This window comes from Myotis brandtii, unplaced genomic scaffold, assembly GCF_000412655.1.
Source record: "Myotis brandtii unplaced genomic scaffold, ASM41265v1 scaffold655, whole genome shotgun sequence".
In the NCBI taxonomy this organism is placed as follows: Eukaryota; Metazoa; Chordata; class Mammalia; order Chiroptera; family Vespertilionidae; genus Myotis; species Myotis brandtii.
The window spans coordinates 2016805-2044241 of NW_005370542.1; the positions used below are offsets into that span (position 1 = coordinate 2016805).

General features: G+C 42.5%; 1 protein-coding gene and 1 pseudogene across 2 annotated transcripts in view; both read right to left on the reverse strand.

Annotated features, from left to right (window-relative positions):
- Positions 1 to 27437, reverse strand: part of ARHGAP6 (Rho GTPase activating protein 6) — a 307447-nt gene that overhangs the window by 274208 nt on the left and 5802 nt on the right. The window lies entirely within an intron of this gene.
- On the reverse strand, positions 10100 to 20516 carry LOC102244397 (annotated as a pseudogene).

Genomic DNA, 27437 nt, shown 5'->3' on the forward strand with positions numbered 1-27437 from the left:
TGACCTGTGCATTGCAGGATGTTGAGCAGCACCCCTGGCTTCTACCGACTAGATGCCAGTAGTACACCACCCCCACCCGACCTGTGAAAACCAAAAATGTCTCCAGACTTTGCCAAATGTCCCCTGGGGGCAAAAACGCCTAGGTGGGAACCATTGGTCTAGAGTGCGAATGATGCTGGGAGAACAGATTTACCAGAGCACACCTATTAGACGGGTTTTCCTACTAGTCAACAAATGATCTGCCCCTTTACAGTTTTAGTGGTTTTTCAGGGTGTTTCTTTATAGGCTGGCATACTATGAAATGCTGATGCCCTCTCAGACCACAACAGGAAACTGTTTCTATAAAAACCTGCTCTGGCTGCAAAATGGCAAAGCAATGCAAGCTACACATGGTAGGATTATCATCATGTTTTTATTCCGTCTGCATACATGAATATTGACACTATGGGGAGTCATTATGAATGAGATGACAAGAATCAGGCAACCCCCAGTGGTGGGTAAGATTTCAAAACTTAATTTTTCAATCAATTCTTAAGAAACTCAATAAACATTTTCTCTTAAAGCCAGATGGTATAAGATTACCAGTGTTCTGAGCTTCACCTGAAAAATCCATTTAACCCACATTTCCGCTGAAATGTATTACTCATGCAGCGAAGAACCATAGCAAGCAATGACCTTACTTGATTACATAAAAAAGTAGAACAATCCTGAATAAGACTACTCTGTTTACCTTGAAACCTGATGCCACAGAACAGATTTAAGAGAAAGATTAGGAGAGAGATATGAGACTAAAGGGACCCTGGGACAATTTTAAGGGCTTAAAAGTTGATAGAAGTTGGTCTTAATATGGTGTTTCACGCGCAGCCTACCCTTGATTATAATCTAAGTCAGTGGTCAGCAAACTCATTAGTCAACAGAGCCAAATATCAACAGTACAATGATTGAAATTTCTTTTGAGAGCCAAATTTTTAAAACTTAAACTATATAGGTAGGTACATTGTTATTCACTTCATTGGGGTACTCCTAAGACTTAGGAAGAGCCACAGTCAAGGGGCCAAAGAGCCGCATGTGGCTCGCGAGCCGCAGTTTGCCCACCACGGATCTAAGTAGTTTTTGTCTCCATACAAAACAGAAAGAGCAAGAGTCAAACAACATATACTTTTGAGATTTCTCGCCAACATTTAGAAGGAGGAGGGAAGAGAAGTGTGAGATAGTTATGCATGATAATAAACTGCTTGCTGTCGAATAGAGTGAGTTGTAGAAAGAAGAGGGGGGAGGAGAGGCAGTAAGGCATTAGTGGTGTGAGATATTTGCTCTCCTTGCCCATCAAGTGGTGTTTTACCCACTGCCAATGTGGAGTGTGTGATTTTGTACAACAGAAATGGGGTGGAGAGGGGGAGGCCAGATTCAAGGTTTCTTAACGTTGGCATCATTGACATTTAGAGTATGACGACTCTCTGTGGAGGGCTGGCCTGTGCACTGTAGGATGTTGAGCAGCATTCCTGGCCTCTTACCCACTAGATGCCCTTGGCACCCTTCCCCCAGTGGTGACAACCATTTGTCTCCAGACATTGTCCCTGGAAGAAGGGAGGGCAAAATTGCCCCACTTGAGGACCTCTGGGCTAGAGGCATCACATTCTAAGAGCTATTGGAAGGAAGCTATGACCTAACAGCCATTCACAGGGTAGGATGGTAGGATACTCAACACTTAACATTAAATGTACCCCTCATCGCTCAACAGTAGATTCTTGGGGACCATCCAAACTCATCAAATGTTGGGTGACTTGAGTACAAATATGTAATTGGTTATATTCATGTTAGGGAAGAATCATTAGGTTTCAAAGCCAGTACATTATATGTTTTTTATATATGAAAGACATCTGATAACATGTTAATTTTGAAAATGGAGTAGTTATTTATTGAGGGATTACTTTGTCCCAATCACTGTCCAAGCACTTCATGTACATCATCCTACTTAATTCTGACTCCAGCCCTGGGAGACAGTTTTGCTGACCCTACTATGAGATGATAGTACCAAGGCTTATAAAGAAGTAACTCAAAGTTGCCCATGTAGTATGTTCCAGCGTCAGGATTTGAAACCATGCCTAGTTCTAAATACAGACTCAACGGGTGGCATTGCCCAGAAATGGAGGGTCTGATTCCCAAGCTCTTCGCCACATGATTACACTGTACATCAGATTGTATGTTTGTCTCACTTTAAAGAATTACAAATATTAACAGATGCAAAAAGCTCCAACATGCAAAAAGGGTTCCATTCATTTTGGTTCCATCTTCTTTGAACATTTCTAAAAAATAGAGACTGTCAGTGAGTCATGCTTTGAGACGGTGCCTAATTTAAGCAAAGCTCTATAGAGGAAAATAATGAACAAAACGGGAGAGGGCCATCTCCATTTTGCGAGATAAGAACTTGGGCTTCAGCAAGCAGGAGTCCCCTCTTTTCCAGGATGGCTTTGTCCATAACTGTGCTTGTCTCAAGAGGTTCTAGAAAGTTCTGACTCTGCCCACGAATATCAGAACCAAGATGCTGCCTTGGCAACACCAAACCATGCCTGCAGTGTAACAAACCCTGAAACGGGAAGCAGAGAGCCTTACACACAGATGCCAAATCGAAATGTCTCACACATGAGCGATAGTTGAAATATCTATTGCACTTTTGCCTGCCACTTCCCTTCTTCCCAGGGCCTTATTACATAAAGGCTTGGGTGTTCTGGGGGAATAATTGGCCATCACTTGTGGCAGCGTGTGGGAGGGTGCCTAGGTTACCTCCAGCATGCCACACCTTATTTAGGAGGTGGGCAGCTCCTATTTATATACCTGATGAAGACACACCCCAGCAGTTGTGGGGGGGGGGCTGCCAAAACAAGGAGGTAATTGCACTAGAACACGTTGTACTAAGTGCACATCAGATGGCTCCCTTCATCTTTTCAGAAAGGAACGGGTATCATTGCAAACAAGAGTTTGCGTTGGCTGCTCAGTGTGGGCATGCCAAGGGGCTGAAATTCAAAGCTAAGTAGAGCCCTAGCAGGTTTGGCTCAGTGGATAGAGCATCGGCCTGCAGACTGAAGGGTCCCAGGTTACTGGGGGGCTCGATCCCCAGTAGGGGGCATGCAGGAGGCAGCCAATCAATGATTCTCTCTCATTGATGTTTCTTCCTCTCTCTCTCCCTCTCCCTTCCTCTCTGAAATCAATAAAATAGATATAAAGGGCATCCGAAAATTCACGCAAGAAGTAATTTTGATAGAAAACACAGGTTTATAATTAAAAATTGTAAACTTTTTATTGATTCATAAAGTATCCAGTATAGGGTTATGTATGGAATTGCACATCGGGTAAATGGCCTCCACGGCTTTGCTGGCACATACGCAAAGCCATGGTCTTCATTGGTCTTCATTGTCCCTGCTCCTGGGCCATCATTGGTACTTGGTGATGCTTATCAAATTGAAGGGATTGAAATCAAAGGGCAACAGATATTAGAATCTAATTCAATACACCAAGTAAAATTAGGCTTTTATTTGTTGTTGTTGTTGTTGTTAATGCTCACGCAAAATTCAAATCTTGCGTGAATTTGGGGACACCCTTTATATATATTTTAAAGCTGAGAACACCAGCAGAGAACAGAGTTGGATTTTACCATGCAACAAGAAAACATGGCCCCATACCTACCACACCCATGGAGATACGAAACCCTATTTCAGGGGAGAAAAGAAATATGGTTCCGGGGTGCCCAGAGCTGGGATACAGGTGTGGGGGACAGTGGAGAATCCCACTAATTAATATGAAAACTTCTCAGCAGAGCACTGAATCAAATCTGTCATCTCTTGGCTCCTAACTGAGTTCTCTGAAGCCCCGGTGTCAAATATGGAAGCCACTAGCCATTGTGACTCCTGAGTGCTTGAAATGTAGTCAGTTGGAATTAAGATGCGGCATGAAATACATGTCTTATTTCAAATACTTGGAATGAAAAAATAACATATATCACATATTTCCTTAGTAATTTTTCTATTAAAATACATTACTATAACGATACTACTTCAGCTATATTAGATAAAATATATTATTGTGGGTTTTTACTTAATTAAATGTGGTTATTAGAAAATTTACTACTACCTATGTGGTTTGGATTATACTTCTGTTGGACAGCACTGCTCTGAAGGCTGAATGTTACTTTAAGGCAGTGGTTCTCAACCTGTGGGTCGTGACCCTTTGGGGGTCGAACGACCCTTTCACAGGGGTCACCTAAGACCATTGGAAAACACATATCTAATTACATATTGTTTTTGTGATGAATCACTATGCTTTCATTATGTTCCATTTGTAACAATGAAAACACATCCTACATATCAGATATTTACATGACGATTCATAACAGTAGCAACATGACAGTTATGAAGTAGCCACGAAAATAATTTTATGGTTGCGGGTCACCACAACATGAGGAACTGTATGAAAGGGTCGCGGCATGAGGAAGGTTGAGAACCCTGCTTTAAGGCATGATTTATGTTGGACTCAACGAGGCTTTCATAGGAAAGTGTTGCTTGCCTGAGCTGGCTCTCTATCGCACATGTTCACTTCAAACAGAGTTGAAAACTGAAATTTCATTCACTGCCTTCTTGGCAAAATCTGCTGGATAAACAAATCTTCCTTTTGGAGGCGTGAAAAGGGATGGCTAACAATGGAAGTCGATTTTCTTCCTTTTCAGGCAGACTTAAACCATATGAAAGCAGAGACGAAACAGGCTCTGACATCGAACCAGGCTCATAATTAGGTGCTAATGTCGAGTATCCTGCAATGTTTCAAAACGACACATGGATGGAGAAAGGCCAGGCCTGAACAAGGCCGGGGAGGAGAATATGTTGACTACATGGATGCACATGTTAGGATTGCTGACATGCGTTCCTTGCTTTTCTGCATCCCCTCTCCATTTCCACCACCACCTGACTGCTTCCCCCCTGATCAGAGGCAAAAGCCACCTTCCTTATCCTCTGAGGAGCCTCTCTGCTCTGCACTGCCCATTGCTCATCTGGCTTGTGCCGCACCACCGTCCACCACGATCGCCTTTGGCTCCAGAACCTATCCTAGGAGCAAGGAGTCTTCAGGCTGGAAACAAGGTCATCCTGGCATCAAAGCCTTACAACCTGACTCCACACAACCCACCCAAACAAGGTTCCAGAGATGAGTGTGAGACTCACGAATAGTTAAGTCTTTAATAGATTCCAGTCCACCTTCAGTCTTTCGAATGCAACATATAAATGGAAATATGAAAACAGTCATTTGCTGTGCATTTGCTCAATCCATCCAATATCGATTCCATGTCATTAGCCTCAATGAAAGTAACACTACCTGTCAACGGGAAACAAATTCTCGTCGCAGTTTGTAAGTTTGATGCCCCTGAAAGCCTCCTCTGGAGAAATGTTGTGCTTGTGGGTGGTTATAGGTTTTTTCTAATCTAGAGCTCAAAGAAAACGCGATCAAAGGATGCCGCTGTGGGTCACCTCAGGAAGGAGAAATGTCTCAAAAAATAATTTTCAAAAGAACAGGTTGCAGCTCTTCAGGATAGCAACTCCTCAGCGACCCTGGATCATCTGGGAATGAGTCATTCCAGATAAGCACACATCCTGGGTGGCCCAGAGGCGATGCTCTAACCATTTTACATTAAGAGCTTTTCTGTTTCTAATGGAGACATTTCCTTGTCTTTTCAAACCATTGAACCAGTGAGTCTTCCAGGCATAATTACAGGTAAAATACAGAGCTGAATGGGTATGTCACAGGATTACCACATGAAGTGAATGTGTCTCCAGCCATCCACATGGACAATCCATTATGACTCACAATGTCTTTTCAATAGGGCACCGGTGTCCTTATGGGCCAAGTATGAGGGGCTGCTTCTCTAGCAATCTTAGAGCAGTTCTTGGTCCTGCCTCTCCGCTGCCCTCTCTCTATTCTACTGTCCACAGCGTGGGCAAAATGCTATGCCACTGTTCTCCCCTCCACCACCAGGTGACCATGGGTGCCCACCCTGGAGTCCCAGGAGACCAGAATGCTGCTATCAGGGGATCTCTATCACTCTACTCCTCTTTGCTTTCCCTGTTTGCTCATAATTGCTTCTCCACACATTCAAATTCGCAAGATGAGCTTCTCATGCACCTATCACAGATGGGCTAGCATGTGTCTTTTCCTCTATAACAGTGGTTCTCAACCTCCCTAATGCCGCGACCCTTTCATACAGTTCCTCATGTTGTGGTGACCCCCAATTTCATTGTTACAAATGGAACATAATGAAAGCATAGTGATTCATCACAAAAACAATATGTCATTAGATATGTGTTTTCCGATGGTCTTAGGCGACCCCTGTGAAAAGGTCGTTCGACCCCCAAAGGGGTCTCGACCCACAGGTTGAGAACCGCTGCTCTATAAGGATCCATGAAAGACGGCATCATTGGGTAAAAGCACATGCTCTGGACTTCAACTCTACTTCTCAGGAGAATATTTTTCTTTATTTTCTTTATTTTTTTAAATCATTAGTCATTTCTGTAGTCTGGCATTCTGAAAATTATTCAATGAAAAGAAAAAATTAATAATGAATTAACTAATTTTTAAAAATTGTTTACTATAGGATTTTATATATTCACAAGGGAAAAGAACTAATTTTAGCATTTGAATGGCTAAGCTCTCACACAGAAATTATTAATCCTTGGTTCCTAATCTAAATACAAAATTGCCGTATAATCAATTTCTAATCAAATAATCCATTTTTTGCTTCTGTTTTATAAATGATTATAATTAATTCAATTACAAAAAAGTAAAGGATATCATTTCTCCTTGGGAAGATGAAAAACAGTTTATCATGAAGGAGTGTGACATGACCTTTTAAATCAGCTAACATGGGTTCAAAACCCAACTCTACCATTTGCTATCTTTGTGACCTTGGGAAATTTAGCCTCTGTAAGCCTCAGTTTTGTCATCTATAAAATGTGGTAAATAAACCCAATGAAACAGTTGTTCTAAGGATTACGAAGTACACATATTAGGCATTGAGAAAAATGTTTGAGACAGAGTAGATATTGGAAGGAAACTTCTTTTTCCCATTCCTGATCCTCTGGCAACAGAAGATGAAACTGGGCATCAGCTGGGAAAAGCAATCCTTGAATTACTGAGAGCAGGCAAGAATGCATTTTCAAAGATACTGATCTTCTGTTTGGCCTAGGGTATTTTGACTGAGCTTGCTATAAACACACACACACCACCACCACCACCACCACCACCACCACCACCACCCCAGTTAAATAGATTATTCCACATTTGCCTATGAATATCCACACAAAATGCATCCTAATTTCTTGTGGTTGGCAGTCATGGTTGCTTCCAGCATGCTGGCCCTGATTAATATGTGGGTTTGGGGCATTCAAATATATCCTAGTCTCTAGCGAAAGGCCAGACTATGCTCGTGTAAACAGTCCTTACTCTTTCTGTTTCTGTTTCCCAAGACGTACAATAAACTGGCTGTCACATATATATTCTAAGGATACAGAGAAGTTTCTTAAGTATATATATGGCAAAGCAACACATACATAAATAACGGGGGAGCTTTTGTTTCATAAGTAAACGTGCCCGGACAATTACCTTACCGTGGAATACACTGTTTAAGTCTAGCATCGCTTGTTCTTTATAATCACTTTATTGATCACGTTATAATCACTTTATAAATTGAGAGATATAATTTATATTCTACATATTTTATGCTATATAATTCATGCATTTAAGCATGTGCTTTTACCCAAAAGTCTCTGAATATACTAAGTATACTAAAAACCATTGACTAAATATACTAAACACCAAAGACTTTTGAATATACTAAATTCTAGAACATTTCCAATTCTAAAACATTTTATCACCTTGAAACCCCATAATTATTAGTAATCACTCCCCATTTTCTCCCACCTCTAGCCCCAAGGAACCACCTGCCTTTTCTCTCTCTCTCTCTCTCTCTCTCTCTCTCTCTCTCTCTCTCTCTCTCGATTTGCCTATTCTGTTTTCAAGGTTCATTCGTGCTATAGCATGTGTCATTCCTTTTAGCAAGGTTTATCCATGCTATAACATGTTTCATTCCTTTTTATTGTCACATAAAATATTGTCCATTGGAAGGAGGGACATTTTATTTACCCATTCATCAGTCAATGGACACCAGCATTGTTTCCATATTGGGCTGTTATGAATAATGCTGCTATGACCATTCATGTACAGGTTTGTATGTGGACACATATTTCATTTCTCTTGGCTATATACCTCAAAGTGGAATTGCTGAATCCTATGATAACTCTATGTTTAACTTGTTGTTGTTGTTAATCCTCACCTGAGGATATTTTTTCCATTGATTTTTAGAGAGAGGGAAAGACAGAGGGAAATATTCATGTGAGAGAAACCCATCGATTGGTTGCCTCCCGCACCAGCCCCGACCAGGGCCTGGGCCGAGGAGGAGATTGCAACTGAGGTATGTGCCCTTGACCGGAATCGAACCCAGGACCCTTCAGTCCACAGGCCGACGCTCGACTGGTATCCTCTGAGCCACACCAGCTGGGGCTGTGTTTAACTTTGTGAGGAACATGCCAGATTGTTTTCCAGTGGCTGCAGCACTTGACATTCCCACTAGCGGTGTATGAGGGTCCCAATTCCCCATATTCTTGCCAACATTTGTTATTATTTTTATTATTACCACCATTGAGGGTGCATTTCTCTGATGGCTAATCATTTTGAGCATGTTTTCATGTCATTTTTGGACAATGGCATGTATGCTATATATGCTCGCTGGCCCTTTGGGGGTGAATGAGGTGGAGGTATGTGATGGAATTCAACAAAAGCATGGAGGAATCAGATACAGAAATGATATCCTATAGTATTATTTTTTAAAATTTCTGTTAGCACACTGAATGTCTTAAGGAATTTGTGAGTAACTTTAATCTCGAGGCTGGAATTTGTGAGGTAACTATAAATCACTTAACCCAAACATGATTAAGTGCTATTCAAGAAAATGTTGGAGGAAGCAGTAAGATTAATAACTTAAAAAAGCAAATGACTTCAATAACAGAACTTTCTTAAAAACTATGAAAATAGAGCTATAAAACATTCGTCTGTTGGTCAAAGGTGTTGTCATGGGATCTTGTGTCAGCGATTAACTACGACCCCAGCCTGGTAACCTGCCAAGCAGATTCTACTGACGTGATGTGTGTAAGTGTGTGGGGTGGTACAATTAGACGGCTAATAACAAGTATGGCAACACACTTCACAATGTTGGCACACTATGGGGCGAGCATTGCTATAAACAGCGTGGCAAATATTGCACACCTTTTACCTACAATACCTGTTATCCTTGCCACAACTCTGTAAGACATTTTTAATTTTTTAAATATATTTTTACTGATTTCAGAGAGAGAGGGGGAGAGAGGAAGAGAAACATCAATGATGAGAGAGAATCACTGATCGGCTGCCTCCTGCACACCCCTACTGGGGATTGAGCCTGCAACCCGGGCATGTGCCCTTCTTGACCAGAGAACCTGGGACCCTTCAGTCCACAGGCTGATGCTCTATCCACTGAGCCAAACCAGCGAGGGCTAAGATATTTTTTAAATGTTGCTCTTGGCCCTAGCTGGTCTGGCTCAGTGGATAGAGTGTCAACCCTGGGACTGAAGGGCCCTGGGTTTGATTCTGGTCAAGGGCACTTACCTTGCTTGCAGGCTCAGTCCGCGGCCCGGTCAGGGTGCATTTGGAAGGCAACCAATCGATGTGTCTCTCTCACATCGGTGGTTCTCTGTCTTTCCCCCTCCCTTCCACTCACTCTATATGGCCTCCCATGCAGAGAACATATTTGCCAATCTTATATCCCATAAGGGTTTAGTCTCCAAAATGTATACGGACTCACACAACTTAACAAAAAGAAGATAAACAATCCAATCAAAAAATGGGCAAAGGACCTAAATAGACACCTTGCTTATCTTTTTCTTTTTTTATAATCAAGCATGGTTTAATTAAATCTAGAAACAGCTGATCAGATACATAATAAACTCAGAAAATATTGAGATGAAAATCAAGCATGTAAACTTCCACTGTCAATAATTGTACATTGTTGTATTGGTCTGTCATTCTCTGTTGTCACCAATGCTAGTCGTTGAAGAACTTCTGTTTCTTCAGTCAATTGCCCCAAAGCCACATGTTCTGTATCTAGCTAGAGAGCTGATGGTAACGTGCCGTAGAACTGTGAACCACTGCTGGGACGGCCTTTGTTGACCATTCCAAGAAATCCCACTTTATTATGAGGAATTGAAAAGCTTTCATCTTCAAATGTTGGCACAGAAATCGACTGTCCACCATCTCCTTTTGCGGCCACTCCCCTTGTATCCAAGCATTCTCTATTATTCGATGAAAAATCGAACTGACACAAGGTAGCCTATGCCACTTTGAGAAAACCTTGCTTTTCCTGGGCACCAGAGCTGAACATTTTGACATGTTTGGGGACATGTGTCACAGTATAGCCCAAAAACCAGCCTTCCAATTGGATAAAGATCAATAGAAACATCCAAGACCACAAAGCCATGCTTCGTGTCGCTTAAGAATTTAGTAGAAGAATCCACAGGAAGTGCCCCATCAAGTGCAGGGGGCTTAGAGTCAACTATATCCCACACCTTGTGGGCCCGTTTCTGAAGTTCAAGTGCATCACCCAGCAGCTGATCATTAATTAAAACACATGACATTGGGAGAAGATTTCCAGACTTCATTCTTAAGTTCCTTTATCACATGCCTTCCTCAAGAAAATCTGTAAATATTTTACTTTTTCTTAAAATCAGCCCTTTTTTTTCTTCTGTAGATATTGATCCCATGCAAATTCTTGAAAAATTCGTGCAAATTTTTTCTTCTGTAGATATTGATCCCATGCAATTCTAGGATCATCAAATTTGGATGGAAAATTACTCTTCAGACTCTTTATTCCCAGCAAGGTTCTGAACGAAGGCTTCCTTCGCTCAGAAGGCCTTTTAAAGGTGGCCCTTCTCAAAGTGGAATGCCTGCCCCCCAGAACCTGCACTTTCCCCCTACACGCTCAGATCCAACCAGACTGGCCCTGCTCAGCCGGGACATTGCCTTCCCGGAACATCGACACCCTCCCGCCCACCTACCCACCCCCATCAGCCGCCAGGAGGGCGAGATGAGGGGTAAGGGTCCCCCGCTCTTGTGACTTCTTCTCCTTTACCTCTGCGGTGCTCTTTGCAATCTGAAAGCTCAATAGACACTTCTCCAAAGTGGACATACAGAAGGCCAAGAGACACATGAAAACATGCTCAAAGTCACTAATCATCCGAGAGATGCAAATCAAAACAACAATGAGGTACCACCTCACACCTGTCAGAATGGCTATCATCAACAAATCAACAAACGACAAGTGCTGGAGAAAAAGGAACCCTCGTGCACTGCTGGTGGGAATGCAGACTGGTGCAGCCACTGTGGAGAACAGTATGGAGTTTCCTCAAAAAAACTAAAAATGGAACTCCCAGGATATATGCACCCCTATGTTCATAGCAGCACAATTCACCATAGCGAAGATCTGGAAACAGCCTAAGTGCCCATCAGCAGATGAATGGGTTAAAAAGCTGTGGTACATCTACACGATGGAATACTATGCGACCCACAGGTTGAGAACCACTGTTTTAATAGCTTCCTCTTGCTTCTAGGTTACAGTCTAATATCCTTACTCCGTGGTCTACAAGACCCTGCAATTCTTCTTGCTCACCCCTACCCACTTCTCCAAATGCCTCTATGCCCCTCTCCACCTCACTCACTCTGGACTTTCTTTATTCAAGTACTTGAACCTGATACGCCTCTTAGTTCCATAGGGTCATTGCACAAACTAGTCCTTCTTTCTGGAGTGCCTTCTCCCTCTCCTCACCAACCTAATTCCTATCAGCCTGGAGATCTTGGCCTAAACACCACTTCTTCAGGCATCACAGATACAACCAAGGCCACAGCCAGGCCAATCTGGATCCGCGGCCCTCAGGGAAGGGGCAGGAGTTTCTGAATTGCATTCCATGATTCACTGGATATTTTATGTCAAGTTCACTCAGAAACACAAGCGGGAACCTGTGGCCACAGGCCCTCTGGCCTTCTCAGAGTCTTGCTGCCAAGTTCAAGGGCTAAAGAGCTGTTGAGCTGGAGGACCCCTCCCACGTCCTCCTAGGAGAACTGCAAAGGTAGCACAGGGCCTCTATACTCAGGCAGACACCTGGTCCTAGGCAAGGAGAGGAGGAGGGGGGCTTTTTGTAATGGAAACTGCTGGAATGTGCAGACCGCAGTGAACTATTTTTTTTTAAAGAATACTGTGTCAAATACATAGGCGGTTCTGTGGTTGTTGTTTTTTTAAAAAAAAAAAGCACTACAGGAAACAGTGTTGTAAAGCAATTAATCACCTTTTCATGTGCCTTAGTTTAAATCAAAAAACTGCAATAAAACTAAGTACTTCACACCTACCAGGATGGCTAAGATAAAAAAGACAGATCAGAGTAAGTGTTGAGGAGGATATGGAGAGACTGGAAACTGCGTGCACTGCTGGCGGGATTGGAAAATGGTACAGTCATGTTGGAAAGCAGTCAGACAGCTCCTCAAATGGTAAAACCCAGAGTTATTATAATCACCCATAAACCCCGCTCCTAGGTATACACCAGTGGTTCTCAACCTTCCTAATGCCGCGCCCCTTTCATACAGTTCCTCATGTTGGGGTGACCCCCAACCATAAAATTCTTTTCGTGGCTACTTCATCACTGTCATGTTGCTACTGTTATGAATCGTAGTGTAAATATCTGATATGCAGGATGTATTTTCATGGTTACAAATGGAACATAATGAAAGCATAGTGATTCATCACAAAAACAATATGTAATTCTATATGTGTTTTCCGATGGTTTTAGGTGACCCCTGTGAAAGGGTCGTTCAACCCCCAAAGGGGTCGCGACCCACAGGTGGAGAACCGCTGGTATACACACAAGAGAAATGAAAGCATGCCTTCATGCAAAACTCACACATGAATGTACATAGCCGCATTATTCATAGTCAAAAATGAAAATGAACCAAATGTCCATCCACTCATGAATGTATAAACAAAATGTGTTTCCATATCAGATGGCAATGAAAAGCAATGAAGTACTGATACATCCTACAACACAGATGAATGTTGAGCACATTATGTTAAGTGGAAGGAGATAGTCACAAAGGACCACATATTATATGATTCCATTTATATAAGATGCCCAAAACAAGCAAATCCATAGAGACAAAACAGATCGGAGGTAGTCAGGGGCTAGAGAGTCATGGAAGTGAGTGGAGTGTGACTGCAAAAGGGTATGGAGTTTCCTTTTAGGGGGGACAAAAATATTCTAAAATTAATCATTGATGATGGCTGCATAATCCTGTGAATATTACACTAAAATCCACTGAATTGTACACTTTAAATGTGTGAATTATGTCTCAAGAGAGGCATTAAAAAAATGATGCTATACCTCGGGTTTACAGAGCAAGTTGTCCCTACGTAACTTTGTATATACCCAAGAGAAATGAAGGTTGCGTGGGACACCATTTAGCATGCAGTCCCTCAAGTTAATGAACACATTTCCAGCTATCAAAAGACAGTCTTACTAGTTGCCATGAAACTAAAAGCTCATATGAGTGAAAGCACAGGGTCTGAATGATCTTGCCCACAAGGGCAAGGGAATGATAAATAGAAATTAGAAAAAAAGGAGGAAAGAAAAGAAGTTAACATTAGAATGAGATATTTCCACTCTATTAGAAAATAAAGGAAAGGGAAACAAACAAAAAAAATGGGTGAAGAACTGTTTTCAGTAGAACCTCTTTAAATAGAGGGGATAATTTCTATGCCCCCAAGCAAACTTCTGCCACACAGTCAAGGTCAAAATGTCCCCAATAAGATGAGGAGGACAAGACTATTGGCCTGTGGCTGTGACTTCATTGTATGGAATACAGGCATTAGGCCTGTGTCACCAGAAGGTATTTTATGTATATATTTATATTTATATTTATATTTATATTTATGAAGTTAACTTTATCATAGTATAACTTATACATCATAAAATTCAACCACTGTTCATGTACAATTCAGTAATTTTTTTATAAATTTACCAAAGTGTACAACCATGACTATAATCCAGTTTTAGAATATTTTCACCAAATTATGTAGGAAAACCCGATGGTTACTCAGATGCCTTATTTGCTTTTGATTTGAGAAACTTGAATTTCCTACACGTCTGGTGTCTAGTTCAATGGGCTGGTTCTGTGTTAACCACAAATGTATGCTTGGTCAGACTACTCTAAATCCCGAATAAGTAGTACAAAATGGGGTTTTTGCAGATGTATTTGTTTTTCTAGGACAGTGGCCTGAAAGGGAATAAGATGTATCATATTGTTACTAATGTATGTGAACTTTGGTTGTATAAGGTTAATTGAAATCTTTCACTTCCAAATAAGTACCTTTTGGTTCTGTTATTAATGCACACCCTTTAAAAACTACTTTATTTAAATGTCATTTACATACCATAAAATGCACCTGTACATTTACAGTTGTGCCACATCACCACAATCCAGTTTTAAAACATTTTGATCACCTTAACAACATACTTGGTGCCCAAGGGTGGTCACTCACCTTTCCTACCCCCAACCCCAGGCAACCACTTCTCTACTTTGTCTCTATGGGACTGCAGAAGGCATTCTAACACACACACACAAAATAATAGATGAAAAATGCATCTTTAAGAAAATCCTATTTTCACAGCCAGATTCTGGTGTCTGTGATGTTTAAAATTTTTAAGTAACAAATAAATTAATGGTTGCAAAGAAACTTCTGAAAGACAGTCCTAAAACCATGTCTCCACTGTAAAATGCTATTTTAAAATGTCTCCCAACAACCAATAGACAGCATTTTCCCATAATGCAATATTTTCCTCATTAAAGTCAAAGTGTCAATTTTATCCTCTTCCAGCATCCCCCCCCCCCCAAATACCTCAAACAGGTTAAAACAGTTTATAGCACATATTCTTTTTAAAAAATATATTTGTATTGATTTCAGAGAGGAAGGGAGAGGGGGGGAGAGAGAGAGAAACATCAATGATGAGAGAGAATCATTGATCAACTGCCTCCTGCACGCCCCCCTACCGGGGATGGAGCCTGCAACCCAGGCATGTGCCCTTGACCAGAATCCTACCTGGCCCCCTTCAGTCCGCAGGCCGACACTCTATCCACTGAACCACACCAGCTAGGGCTATCGCACATATTCTTCATTATATTTGCAGACAAAACCTTGGAGGGGTTGAGCCTCCTCTAAATTGGGATCTCCGGCTGAATCAAGCAAACAAAACTCCCCCAAATGACATTTATTTCAAAAGCTTTTTAAGGACTATTATAAAGTTTCTAGACATTAAATTCTTTTGAACAATATTCTGGAAATTCGTCAGACTAGACAAAAAGCTGCAATCTTTCTTAGCAACCAGGCAATATTGTGAGCGCTTCCCAGATAATTATAGAGCTGTCATTTTAAGGAACAATCATTAATTGATATCTTTATTGTAATTGACAAGGCGGTATTACATAATTTCTACAAAATAACCCTTTGTCCTTTAACAACCAGTGAAGAAAATTCTTATCATGCTAGGTTGGAAATTGCCTCTGCCACAAATATATACCATTTGGTGTCTATATACACTATAGTCCTCAGTTCTCAAGAAAATGGTATTCCCAAAGTGCCTTTCTCTATTAAAGAGTTGACCCTTGGCCAACATGACAAATATATGAAATTGAGTCATTTCCACATAACTCTCTAGCCCAGTACAACTGTGCAAGTAGATAAATCATGTTTCATTATGGGTTTGCACAATGCCATGGCTGCCCTAAAACACAACACCCTGATTCCGGCCAATCCATGGACTTCTTCACAGGCCACAGGTTGCTGGTTTTCAAGTTCTATTCACTGGCTCTCACGAGGGTGCTGACCTGGTTTCTATTTTGAACTGGAATTTCCTCTCCTGGGGTCATTGGCTCCCCACCCACAGGGGCCTTTTCCCGGTTCTCTGCTCAGTGCCCCACCTTGCCCCTGGCTCTGGAACCCCAGAGAATTTCAGGCTCATCCTCCTTCAAAGCCCAATGAGAAGACTCAGGGACATTCTGGTTTATATCTGCTGGGAACCAGGTTTTGTGAGCCTTCAAGGCTCCTCTTGGGAGACACCGAGGTGACATTTACTCAGGAAGCTCCTGAGACCAGAGACAAGACCTGCAGGAAATGATAGCGGAGGCCATGTTGTAAGGCTAAAGCTGTAAAGACATCTCCATTCAAAGGGTCACAAGAATGTGGAAGAGTCAGCCAAGAGAAACATCGCCAAGCAGAAAACGGGGCCACATCCCTTCGCAAAACATGAACTGCACGGGCAGGGCCAATGGCTCTCTCACTGCCCCACTCTTGTGGCTATGGGCTCAGTGAGCTATAGAGTTTAAGGAACAAGGGCAGAGGTGTCTTTAGGGTCAGCCCTTTACATTCTTTAATCTGATGACCTTCTGGATACACGAATGTAAAATTCTCAAGTGCAAAACCAGCGTTTGAACCAATGAGTCATTACATTTTTCAGAGTTCAATTCTCCACGTTGAACCGGTAAGAATGGCAGTGCTCATGAAAATTATTCTGCCTAGAATGTTTACAGAATAAGCTATAAAAATACTATTTTTAAATATTTTTATTGCTTTCAGAGAGGAAGGGAGAGGGAGAGAGAGATAGAAACATCAGTGATGAGAGAGAATCATTGCTTGGCTGCCTCCTGCACACCCCACACTGGGGAATCGAGCCCGCAACCCGGGCACGTGCCCTGACAGGGAATTGAACTGTGACCTCCTGGTTCATAGGTTGACAACCACTGAGCCATGCTGGCCTGGCTACAAAAATACTATTTTAACTTAAAAATTCCAAAGAGTATCCTGGTGACTTAGAGAATTAGACAAAGCAGATAGGTTTCAGATGCTATAACCTGTATGTGGATGCACCTTATTTGTATGCAAGAGGAAACCCTGGAGGAAAAACTAGATATTCTTTTTTTTTTTTTACTTTTCCCTTTAGTGTTGGACACATACCCAGTTCTCCACTCACACTTGTGAGTAAATGAATGTTCAATAATATTTATCTGTATCTGAATGTGCCCAGCATCCCCCTATACACTAAAGATGTATGTTTCCTTTCGTTTGCCCTCATTCCTATATAACAGTAGATCTATCTACAGCATCTGTTGTAATTTGAGACAGGGCATTAGACCAGAGATCTGCAAACTTTTTCAGTAAAGGGCCAGATTGTACATATTTTTGGGTTTTGCATGCCATGCAGTCTGTTGCAACCATTCAACTCTGCTGTTGCAACATGAAAGCAGCCATAGTCAATAGGTGGGCATAGCTGTTTCCAATAAAACTCGATGTATGGCCCTGGCTGGTTTTGCTCAGTGGATAGAGCGTTGGCCTGTGAACTGAAGGGTCCCAGGTTCGATTCCGGTCAAGGGCACATGCTCAGGTTGTGGGCTCGATCCCCAGTGGGGGACTTGTAGGAGGCAGCAGCCGGTCCATTCTCTCTCATCATGGATGTTTCTATCTCTCTTTCCCTCTTCCTTCCTCTCTGAAATGAATAAAAATATATTTAAAAAAAAACTCGATGTATGGACACTAAAATCTGTATTGCATATATCTTTCACATCATCAAATAGTCTCCTTTTGATTTTTCCCCCACTGTTTAAAAATGTAATACTTATTCTTAGTTCTCAGGCTATTAAAAAAAGCAGGCAGCATTCCAGATTTGGCCTGTGGGCCATAGTTTGTTGACCTCTGATTTAGATAACTGAGTGACTGCATCGCGGCAGGTGCTCTACTGGGTCTGAGCACCTACAGAGCACACTGGGGGGAAAAGAGGATTTGGCAACTGTCCAATCAGTTGATACAATGGAGGGAGACAGGGCAAAGGTTTTCAACTTCAGAAAGAAGATTTTGTATGAGCGCATTATTTTTAATTTAGCTTATATTTACATGTCAGGATTGATCAAAACAACAAGCTAATTTACAAATGGTGGCTCTGATTTGTTTGAACTAAAGAATTAATACATATTTTTCTTCCTATTGTAAATGACCACATACACAATTTCTTCTAGGTTTTATAACAGGAGCTAAATTTATGAATCTTTTTTTTTTTTTACAAATCTTTTTAAAGTGACACTACCAAATCAAAACAAATTTGGAAAAACCCCCTCGGAGGGGATTCTGAGTGTTTTGTTTTCCTTTGGACGCATTGAGGAACCAGAGCTGCTAAGCACAAGGAAACAGAGCAAGGCGGTGACAATTCTGTTTAAACATGAATGTCATTCAGTCTATTTTTATGATATTTCATTGATATGTATTCAGTCTAGAGCAGCGGTTCTCAAACTGTGGGTCGCAACCCCTTTGGCGGTCGAACGACCCTTTCACAGGGGTCGCCTAAGACCATCCTGCAGATCAGATATTTACATGATGATTCATAACAGTAGCAACATGACAGTTATGAAGTCGCAACGAAAATAATTTTATGGTTGGGTCACAACATGAGGAACTGTATTTAAAGGGCCAGAAGGTTGAGAACCACTGGGCTAGATCCAATCAATGTGGATTTGTGGGGACCGGTATCAGTGAGGTGACCCCATCATATGCTTTTGTTGTTTAATTAGGTCATAGGGAAGTATGTATTGATATCCATGACAGAAAGAAATAGGGGGAAAACGAGATAGAGAGATGTGAACCTGCTCAAATACATCAGTATTTTGATGAGAATTTGATTGCATACTGTGGTAAAGTGAAAGATTTGCCCCATTCCTTCACCCCTTGATACACTCATGTAATTCCTCACCCACTGACGTTAAGTTTGGACATGTGACTTTCCTTGGCCAATGGCAGGTGAGTAAATACATTAAGAATACTTAGTCAGGCCCTGACTGGTTTGGCTCAGTGGATAGAGCGTCGGCCTGCGGACTGAAAGGTCCCAGGTTCGATTCCGGTCAAGGGCATGTACCTTGGCTGCGGGCACATCCCCAGTGGGAGGTGTGCAGGAGGCAGTTGATCGATGCTTCTCTCTCATGGATGTTTCTAACTCTCTATCCCTCTCACTTCCACTCTGTAAAAAATCAATAAAATATATCAAAAAAAAAAAAGAAAGAAATGTTCCCCAATGCAGAAATCTCATGAAGACCTTTCGGTTCTTCAAATCCAAGTTTTCTTTAGACTCTGCACACTGGGTGATATGAGGCACTACACAGTAATGAATGATGGCATTACCTGCCTACCTAATTAAAAACAAGAGGTAGGCCCTACCGGTGTGGCTCAGTGGCTAGAGCATCGGCCTGTGGGTTGAAGGGTCCCAGGTTTGATTCCGGTCAAGGGCACGTACTGCGCTTGCAGGCTCCTCCCTGGCTCGGGCCTTGGTCAGGAAGCGTGCAGGAGGCAACCAATCGATGTGTCTCTCTCACATCAATATTTCTGTCTGTCTTTCCCTCTCTCTTCCCCTCTCTCTAAAAAAATCCATGAAAAAATATCCTCGGGTGAGGATTAAAATTAAACAAATAAAATAAAATAAAAACAACAGGTTGGTCCAAGAATCTCTAGGTTTTTGAAAAACATTCTCTACTTCTCATAAAGATCAAGGAACATTGCATCGTAAAACCGTACAATAATTCAAGTATCCAGTAAGCGTGTGCCTATGTTTGCAGAATCAGGCAGCCTCAGCACTTTTTGCACCTTTTTTTAAAATAATGGGAACCAAATAAGTGCAGGAAGTCTATATGACTGTGGCCCAATGATAAGGTTTCACTCGCAGTCATCCTGAATAAAAACAGCCATTAGGGGGTGTGTGTGTGTGTGTTTTTTTGAACCAGCTAATCTTGATAAGGTTCAAACTTTCCCCAAGAGAGGTCTCTGAACTGCCACTCCCTTCGAAATGAATGAATAAAAATGCATGTGAGCCATGAAGGCCAGGGCTTACATAACCCTGGTGCTGTCCAGAGCACAACTGGGTCGCGGCAGCCACAAACACATGAGGGGCTTTTTGTATCCTGGCTCCTAAGCACTCAGGAGGGCAGCCTGCCAGCTCTCATGTACCTGTTCCAGGCGGCTGCCAGTGCAGCCACGTGGTTGTCATTCCTGAAATGGATGTTTCATGAGAACAGCCATGCAGAGAGGGAGCGAGGAGCATTCATGCAGGAGCTCAACTCTGTCGTGTTTCCATCCAAAGCACTTGGCCGGGGAAAACACAAGAGTTGGGATTACAAAATGACCACAACACGCAGCTAAAAATACCAAACAGGATGCCCTTTATTGGTGGGTCTATACGTTGCTAACAAGAACCCCCAAACCCTCCCCGATCTCATTCTCAGTTCACCTTGCTTTCTTCTGCTATGTGTCTGGACATTTTTCGCATAAATGATCGACGGAGACAGATATGTTCCTATTGCACCGGGAGCACAGAGGGAGTCAGTTCAAAGGTGTCATTTGAATGGACAGCAGGTCAGTGGTTGCCCGGATGAGAGGTAGGAAGTAGCATGGGTGTGACTGCACAGGGGCAGTATGAGAGAGGTCTTTTGTGGCGATGGAACAGTTCTGTATCTTGAATGTAGTGGTGGGTATGCCGATCTATACATGTGATAAAATTGCATGGAACTTCTCACTTCTCTCTCTTGCTCTCTCTCGCTCTCTCACTATCTCGCTATCTCTCTCTCTCCCCCCCTCTTCCTCCCGCCCTCCCTCTTTCTCTAGCTCTCACACACACACACACACACACACACACACACACACACACACACAAATGAGTGCATGTAAAAAACTGGTGAAATGTGAACAAGGTCTTTCTGTATTCAAGTGAATAGTATTGTGCTAATGTCACTTTCCTGCTTTTGATATTGCACTAGAGTTACATAAAATGCTATCATTTAAGGAAGCTGCGTAAAGGGTTCCAAGTATCTCTCAGTAGTATTTTTGCTCCTATGAGTTTATAATTCTTACAAAAATTAAAAGTTTTTTCAAGTGTCATTGCAAAGGTATCAGCTCACCCCAATGCCATTTGCACAGGCAGCCACTGTACAGTGGATCAGCGTGAGACTCAGCAGACAGACAAGGATGGGAGTCTCAGTACCACTAAGCTCTATGTCCCTGAAACAAACTTCAACTCAGTACCTTGGTTTCCTCATCTTTCAAATGGGGTGATACGAGGACCTACCTTACAGGGTGCCGTGAAGTATTAAATGAGATAATATGTGTAGAACGTCCAGGGCTCGCGGAAAGCATGCAGTTAAACACTGGCTACTATTATTATGACTGTGAGTCAGCCGAAATATTTCTAAGAGCTCTAACTCAGCGCTGACATTCAAAAACAGACTAAGCATGAGACACAGGGGATGAAGTCCAGATATGGTCCCTGATTCGGGCCCCTGCTTCTTTGGTTTGTTTGGTTCTCTAGTGAATGTGGTCTTTAAAGGAGTTACTACCAACAAGATGGCTATTGTGAAAGTGGACGCACAGGGTCCTCAAGGAGGAACTAACTCAGAGAAGAGGCGCTTTCTGCAATGAAGGTTGAAAGGGGTTGTTTTCGCTGCTACGTGAGCTGGAGCCTCAGGTGGCTAAACTGCAGTCCTCAGGCCCAAAAACGCCTTAGCCAACTCCTTACCAGCGGTTCTCAACCTGTGGGTCGAGACCCCTTTGGCGGTCGAACGACCCTTTCACAGGGGTCGCCTAAGACCATCCTGCAGATCAGATATTTACATTATGATTCATAACAGTAGCAACATTACAGTTATGAAGTAGCAACTAAAATCATTTTATGGTTGGGTCACAACATGAGGAACTGTATTTAAAGGGCCAGAAGGTTGAGAACCACTGCCTGAGAGAATCACTGTTCACTAACACGCAGGTTAACCCTTATGAGGTGATGGGTGATTTTAAAGGTTAAAGCTCTTTACCCATCAACCAGAAAATGAGTTAAACCAATTCTTCCATTTTTATTATTTGGAAAATAAATTAGATTACACTACCCTAATAGGCTTGGAGGAGGAGAAGTCCATTAGAGCTCTAATTGACATCAATAAATTTAGACTGAAGCATTTTTGAATTACGTATGGAGCTTCTTCATATTAAATAAATTGTAACATGTATGTTCAATATGTCCCTGTACAACGAGTGAAGAGGAAGTACTTTAACCTGCTTGTAATGTCAATATTCTTAGACAGGTACATCACCTATGAACGGATTAGGCATGACACATGGCTAGTTTAAACATGGTACGTAAAATAACCCACAGGGAAGAGGAAAGAGCGATGGCAAGAAAGTTGGGAGTCCTCTATCTACTTAGGAATTCGGGTCTTTCATAATGTAAGTGAACCCCAAACAAGAGTGGACCTGCGTGTGATGTTATTTTCTGTTTGCCAACTTCTCCCCACCCCCTGACCAATGAAACACAAAGGTCTGCCCTTCTCTGTACAGGCATGGGCCTTGTGAGACTGAGCTCAATGGACTGGTTGGCTTTGGTAAGAAAGGAAGATGGGAGAGCAGGAAGATCACGAGGTCAGGGTGTTCATCCTCCCATCCATCCCTGCTTCTTCAGAGTCTGCTCTTGCTGCCATTCTCCCTGAGTACATTTCCAAGGTCTCTTCCAGCCCAGGTTGGAGGTCGCCAGGTTCGACTAACACTGGTCCCTACCTGTGTCCTGGTAACATCTTTTCCATGTTTCTTTCTATATACACATATATTTTTATTGATTCCAGAGAGGAAGGGAGAGGGAGAGAAAGATAGAAACATAAATGATGAGAGTTGTTGATAGGATGCTTCCTGCACTCCCCCTACTGGGGATCGAGTCTGCAACCTGGGCACGTGTCCTTGACTGGAATCGAACCCAGGACCCTTCAGTCCGCAGACCGACGCTCAATCCACTGAGCCAAACCGGCTAGGGCAAGTTAAGCCTTTCTGAGTGTGCCAGTCTGCTTCCTGCTGGGATCTGTGAGTCAGTAGCTAAGGTGGGAGAATGCCTTATATTTTGAGGTCAAAGACTATGTTCCACATTTTGCTCGTACCATCAAAGTGACATCATAACGGCACTGTTAAAGGTTATGTGCATAAATACTTACAAAATAATATTACGTGTCACCGTTTTCAAATTCTTCCAGCAAACTCAACATTCCATTTTCTTGCTAAACTATTACGACTCTGTGGATCTCATTAAAATGGCATCGCCAAGTGAGGAAGCCAGAGCAACGTCGGGGGTTTGTGCCCATGTGGAGTGGCACCCACCTGGCACAGGGAGCCCAGCAAATGCAGAGCAGAGGCGCCCCCCAGGCGGGCGAGAAGCTTTTCGCCTCCGTGTTTTCCTTGGACTGACTTAAACATTTCTTTACAAGATATTTCAGTCAGCTGCAGAAAGGGGTCATTCAAAAACTATTTTAAAAGTTGATTCATATTAAAGTCTCTTGCTGTTTCCATGGCACATTTCCTCAGAGCCACAATGCCAGCTCTTCTGAAAACTTCATCACAGAAATCCAGTTTAGCTGACACTCCAAGCACTCAAATTTTACTATAAAAATTTTTCAAGTTAGAAGAGGTCTAAGAATGTGCCAAATAACCAAAGAGAAGGGGAGAAAATCCTGACCAGTTTTCATTTCACAGGGTCATGACATCTTTCAAAAAAAGAGTCCTTTGTAACAACGACCATATATGAATGAACAAATTAGTCTTATACTTTGTGTCTAATTTATCCAAACTGAGAAGTATCCCATAGCTGCATCCAAGTAGTCACCATGACAATAAAGAAAGCAGTACCATATCATTATCGGTGGGAGTCCCTGTTGTTTCATGTGACCTCCCTCTAAGGTTGTAAGTATTCAGAATGTATCCTATCTAATAAAATAGTAATATGCAAATTAACCGTCACTCCACAACAAAGATGGCAGCACCCATAGCGGCAGGGGGCGGGGGGAGACGGATGCTGGCGGCATTGCCCTAGCAACGCGAGCCCAGCGTCCCGTGCCACAGCCACATGGAGGGAGGGGCCTCTGGCCAGAGGCCGGGGCGCAGGACGCTGGTGTTGTTGCAGGCCGGGCTGAGGGACCCCCCCTCCCGCCCCCGCTGTGCACAAATTTCGTGCACCGGGCCTCTAGTTTAAGAATAAAATGAATCCAAAAAGCTGACCTTTTGAGAATAAGGCCAAAACCAGAAAATCTGAAAAGTACATTAAAATACATTAATTATATTCATTTGTAAATGTTGGTGATGTTAGTTCAGATTTTTGCAAGTACCTAAGACCTTTCCATATATTTACTCCCCATCACTTGGAGCTTACAATATAAAACAGGCTGTGCTTAATGAACATTCTGTGAAGTGGCCAGGACTTAAGAAAGGACTTAAGACCTGTACGTGGAAAACTACAGGAAACTGAAAAAGGATATGGAGGAAGACCTAAACAGATGGAAGAACATACCGTGTCCATGGATTGGTAGAATCAACATCATCAAGATGTCCATACTACCCAAAGCAATCTATAGATTCAATGCACTCCCCATTAAAATTCCAAAGCTTTTTCAAAGTATTGCTTCCAAGTCCAGGCCTTGGAGATTCTGATTTAGTGGGAATTGGGTGAAACCCTGAAGCCAATATGTTTTTTCCAAACATCAACTAGTAATGAGTGCAGTTTTGAACCCCCTGGTGTAACAGAGGTAAAAACACCCAGGCAGCCAGATCCATCCACTCGCAGGTATTTATTGGCTGCCTACCCTGTGCCCAGGCCTACACTAGGCAGTGAGGATATGATGGGAAAAGAATAATTGGATCTCCGCCCTGAATAAACTTACACACCAGTCGGGACAGATAGACAAATGAGGAATGTATATATAGGGGTGGGCAAAAGCAGGTTAATAATGGTAATAACTATAATAATAAATACATAATAACATAAGAATAAACTCTGTTTTGTGTACTCACAACTATAAACCTACTTTTGCCCCACCCAGTATAATACCAAGTAGTGATGCAAACAACATAAGCACCATAGTGTGATAGGCTCAGTGGTATTTCCGTGGAGTCAGAAGCGCTTTGGAGAGAGCAGTCAGGGGTGGCATTTTTTCCTGCAACTTATAGGACAGTGATGGCGAACCTATGACACGCTTCTCAGAGGTGACACGTGAACTCATTTTTGTGGTTGATTTTTCTTTGTTAAATGGCATTTAAATGCCGGGGTCCAGCCTCAGCGGGCCAGGGGTTCCCAAAGGTGTGGAAGGAGTTGGCGAAGAATGTTTTACAGGGTGACAGCGTTCAGAACTCTCTAGCTCTCTTTAGTCTCCGTGGATCTTCCTGTGCCTGGCTGAGGCCACAGAGAAAGATCCTGAGGCAAGCTGAGCCTTTATTTTATAGTCAGAGGTAAACAAGGTAGTGGTTTCCATATTTACACTGTTCTTGTGAGTTTCACTCGTTTTGACCATAGTTACACTGTTCTTGTGAGTTTCACTTGTTTTGACCATAGTTACACTGTTCTTGTGAGTTTCACTTGTTTTGACCATAGTTACACTGTTCTTGTGAGTTTCACTTGTTTTGACCATAGTTACACTGTTCTTGTGAGTTTCACTTGTTTTGACCATAGTTACACTGTTCTTGTGAGTTTCACTTGTTTTGACCATAGTTACACTGTTCTTGTGAGTTTCACTTGTTTTTGTTCTTGTTCTTGCTGCACTTCCCTCAGCCCATTAGCTTCCCAGATAAGATCTAGGGAGAGTCAAAAGGTCAAGCCTAATTATGCTTAAGAGGACTGTGCCCTCTAAGCTGGGACTTGTTTGTGACTTTGCCAACAGGTCAGTCCAGGCTTAATCCTATATCGGCTCCCCACATTTACATATATAAAATAAATATCAAAAATATAAGTCTTTGTTTTACTATGGTTGCAAATATCCAAAAATTTCTCTATGTGACACGGCACCAGAGTTAAGTTAGGGTTTTTCAAAATGCTGACACGCCGAGCTCAAAAGGTTCGCCATCACTGTTATAGGACATTGACAATGATAACTCTGAACAGATTTCTCTCTGTCTTTCCTGCTCTCTCCCGCTCTCTCTAAAAATCAATGGAAAAATATCCTTGGGTGAGGATTAAAAATACATATATGAGATTTGCAAAATCCTTGCTTCTGTGAGGAGACAAACAATAAGGTGACAGAGGGTAAAAGTGAATCCCAGGCCTGTTCGCTAAATTTTCTAAGACGTCTACGTTGGCAGCGCTGATGGATGACAACTGACTCACATCAGCCCAGTCCAGCAGCCGTGCCCGTTCTGGGTGTCTTCGGAATCACCAAAGAATACCCCGTAGTCAACACCACTGAATGATGAAGTGAACTTAATGACTTCAAGGTCTTTGGAAATCCAATGTTCATCGAGAGAAAACTTGGAAACTTTCATGTGGAAACCGGAAGTGTTTGGGGTGAAGAGAGGCTCCCTTTCAGGGGAAGCGGCTTAGCCCTTGCAGTGGATTCCTCAGGGAGGGGTGAAGCCGAGCAAGGGAACGATCAGCAGCTCATGACCAGGCTGTGGTTCAGAGCACAGATGGTGGAGTGACTGCACCAAACAGGAAGTGAAGTCAGCGCCAGAGGAGCTCAGAAGTAGACAGGTCCCGGGGACAAGAAAGGCTGCATCTTGACAGCTGGACTCCGCAGGGCCCAAATCCGAGTCTCCGCCACCTGCTTCCTGACCGCACCTCAGGGAAACACAGGCATCGCCCACCCAAAGATTCATCCTGGCCACAGGCATCGCGAAAGCTTCCTATTGTTTGTCTTTCACAGGAGAGAGATGAAAAGCAGTGTGATCCTCAGGGAGCTGCTTACAGCGATGGCGAACCTTTTGAGCTCGGCGTGTCAGCATTTTGAAAAACCCTAACTTAACTCTGGTGCCGTGTCACATAGAGAAATGTTTTGATCTTTGCAACCATAGTAAAACAAAGACTTCTATTTTTGATATTTACTTTATATATTTAAATGCCATTTAACAAAGAAAAATCAACCAAAAAAATGAGTTTGCGTGTCACCTCTGACACGCGTGTCATAGGTTCGCCATCACTAAGCTTTAGGCTAATCGCACTCCGAAGCTTCCCCAAAGGTCATCTGTTCTAACACTAAGGCTCAGTGCGGTGATTCCTCTGGAGTTACCATACTTAATTGCAAGGATTGTCATGAAATATGACGTATATTGCATGATCTTGGCAGACAGTCCAGGTTTGTAATATTTTGTGTGTGGTTAATGGAAGAAAGCATTATGAAGGCTGTTGGGGAAGGCAAGTTAACGTCATGTTTAACCCAGGCCAAGTGGCCTGACT